This window comes from Xyrauchen texanus, chromosome 43 (genome assembly GCF_025860055.1).
Source record: "Xyrauchen texanus isolate HMW12.3.18 chromosome 43, RBS_HiC_50CHRs, whole genome shotgun sequence".
In the NCBI taxonomy this organism is placed as follows: domain Eukaryota; kingdom Metazoa; phylum Chordata; class Actinopteri; order Cypriniformes; family Catostomidae; genus Xyrauchen; species Xyrauchen texanus.
In genome coordinates, this window is record NC_068318.1 from 30,330,965 (window position 1) to 30,334,435 (window position 3,471).

Here is a 3,471-nt window from a genome sequence, read left to right on the forward strand (position 1 = left end):
ATGAGAAATAGTTACCTGTTATTTTGGCACAGCGGAACATTACCATCTAATGGTGATGTCAGGTACTTGCAGACAGATGAAAACTAGTCAGAAATTCAGATTATAATCTAGCATATCATATTGATACCCAACACTTGCATGTGCAATTAACTCATGTCATCAGGGTTTTCACAGCTTTTAATCAAGTAATCACTATGACTTTCCCATTCATCGTAACTACTACGTAACTACATAGACATATAGAGAGACAGAGACATATAGAGAGACATATAGATAGGCATAAAGAGAGACATATAGAGAGAGACAGAGACATATAGAGAGACAGAGACATATAGAAAGACATATTGAGAGACAGAGACATATAGAGACATGTAGAGAGACAGAGACATATAGAGAGATATAGAGAGACAGAGACATATAGAGACATACAGAGAGACATAGAGACATATAGAGAGACAGAGACATTTTTGAATTGACATATAGAGAGACATATAGAGAGACAGAGACATATAGAGACAGAGAGATATAGAGACATAGAGGGACATGTAGAGAGACAGAGACATATAGAGAGATATAGAGAGACAGAGACATATAGAGAGATATAGAGAGACAAAGACATATAGAGACATACAGAGAGACACATAAAGAGACAGAGACATTTTTGAATTGACATATAGAGAGAGATATATAGAGACAGAGACATATAGAGACATAGAGAGACAGAGACATATAGAGACATGTAGAGAGACAGAGACATATAGAGAGATATAGAGAGACAGAGACATATAGAGAGATATAGAGAGACAGAGACATATAGAGAGATATAGAGAGACAGAGACATATAGAGAGATATAGAGAGACAGAGACATATAGCATGCACAATGAGCATTTTCTAGTGATCAAGAATACAAGAAACATTTGATTTATTTTTAATGTGTATACACTATAGAAATGTCCATTACGTTTACTGTCTGCACCGGATGCATGTTTTGATGCGAAGCAATGGCTTTCCATTATTGTTTATGGCTTAGACATTTTAAAACTCCCAGATATTCCTAGATTTTCCAAGACAGTGGGAATCCCATTTCATTGACCCTTGTTGCAAAAAAAAAAAAAAAAAAAAAAAATAGTATCCAAGGTAGAACATTAATTTGCATAAAAAAAAAAAGAAAATCCAGAATAAAGACGGAGAAGCACAACTTGTGTCGAAATTTATTAGATACACTGTTATAATCGTTTACTTTCATAACCAATTCAAAAGCGGCAAAAAAGATTAAAATCACACCATTGTACGTTCACTGATATTTCCCCTGATTTTCACACGAACAGTAAGACAGTAAAACAGCACTGTTTAGTTCCCAATGAAAACAGATTCTCCAAGTGCACAATTATGCTTATATTACAATATTTGATTCATTCATTGTATCTGAAACATGCCATTACCCCTCCCGCCCACCCTAAAAGCCATGTACGTGTACAAAAGTAAACCACACGCTCCGTGAGACTCAAGACAGTATTCTGTAGAGGTGTTGAAGTGAACACAGACGTCAGTGCACTGATTGTTCAATTGTGACGTGAGGAAACACAAAAAGGATGAAAAATCAAAACCTGACATCCTGCAAACTGCAGCCCCACATTAGAAAACCCCCAAAAAGTGCATTTGATATACAAGAATTGTCTTTCCATTTGGTGTTAGCTATTTTTTATCAAAAGAAAATAGCAACCAAAGCAAATCATGATCCAGCAACTATTAATAAACCTCAACTGACAAAAGCGCTCATTATCTGTTACTCTAATGTCCACATTAATATTTGATAACGTTAATGTTTGATAACGCATAGTGCGCTACATGTACGGCTTTTACCCACAATGTAATGCCGTTTTCCTCCAACGAAAATGGAGCGGTTCGAAAACACTCTTTGAAAAGCTCCTACTTTGGAAAACGATGATCGGAAACTGACAACAGTTTTATAACAAAACAATGGATGTGTGTGGACGTGGCCAAACATGATGCTCAAACTAGTTGTTTTGCTTCTGTACACACCAGAATATATTTTAAGTGAATTTGGTTTTCACTTCCAAAACAATCCACCTGTGTCTACAGAAGAGGAGTGGCAACCTTAAACACATCATTGCAGTGTGCATGTGACTGATTTGTCTGCTAATGTGCCCTTAGGGCGGCACATTCATCGTAGGATAGATCGTGACGTTTTGCGCCAGGTTACATGATTGTGTGAACATTTGCGGACCTTGAAATTGAAGTTACAGAATGTTACATCCAAAGAAACTCCCCTTGCATGTGGAGGAAGATTCTAGCGCCCTATTCTGTGCACAGAAAGGCTCGAATCTATTACAAATGAGCAACTCTACATTGACAATCACTCGAAACACAATGCAACAATATTGCGCTGATACTCAGAATTGCAGAAGCGCATTTAAACGCAGACATCAAGCACTAGTTTGCTTCCACACAAACTCCAGCCGTCAGCCGACTAATGCACTGGCCACATATATGATAAGAATCAAATCAAATGACAATTCGCCCATTGTTTCGTAACTTACAGAAGAGCATAGGCATCGCATATTTTGTTTTAGACATTTAAGTTTTTTTGGCATTGTGACATTTTCACAACAATTAAGAAACTCACCCCTCCATTCTCATAAATACGGATTTCTGAAAATGATGTATCATGAAAATAATGATTTTCTTTAATTGCTCAGTATTTATTAGAGCGGTCGATTTAATGTTAGTTTACTGTGATATGGAGAAATATTGATTTCTGAACTCTTCTAAGTGAAAGCATTAGTAATGTGTTGTTTAAAAATGTATATGAACTAGTTTATTTTTTTGCAGTATTCGAGGTCTGAATAAAACATATTTTTTGTCATTTTGACCAGTTGTCATTTTCTGCAATTAAACGCACTGTGACACAATATTTTTATTGGGAATTTGGGAGAAATGTTGTCAGAACTTTATAGAATAAAACAAAAAATGATAATCTTACTCAAACACATAACTATAAATAATAAATCCAGAGAAACCGATAATTTTAAAGTGGCCTCTTAATTATTTCCAGAGCTGTGTGTGTGTGCACATGTATGTATGTATATATGTATGTATGCCGCATGTATATATGTATGCATGTATATATGTATGTTATATGTATGCATGCATGTATATATTTATGTATGTTATATGTATGCATGTATATATGTATGCATGCATGGATATATATATGCATGTATATATATGTGTGTTATATGTATGCATGTATATATGTATGTATGTAATATGTATGCATGTATGTATATATGTATGTTATATGTATGCATGTATATATGTATGTTATATGTATGCATGCATGCATGCATGTATGTTATATGTATGCATATATATATATATATATATATGTATATATATATATATATATATATATATATATATATATATAAAAACATGCATATACACAC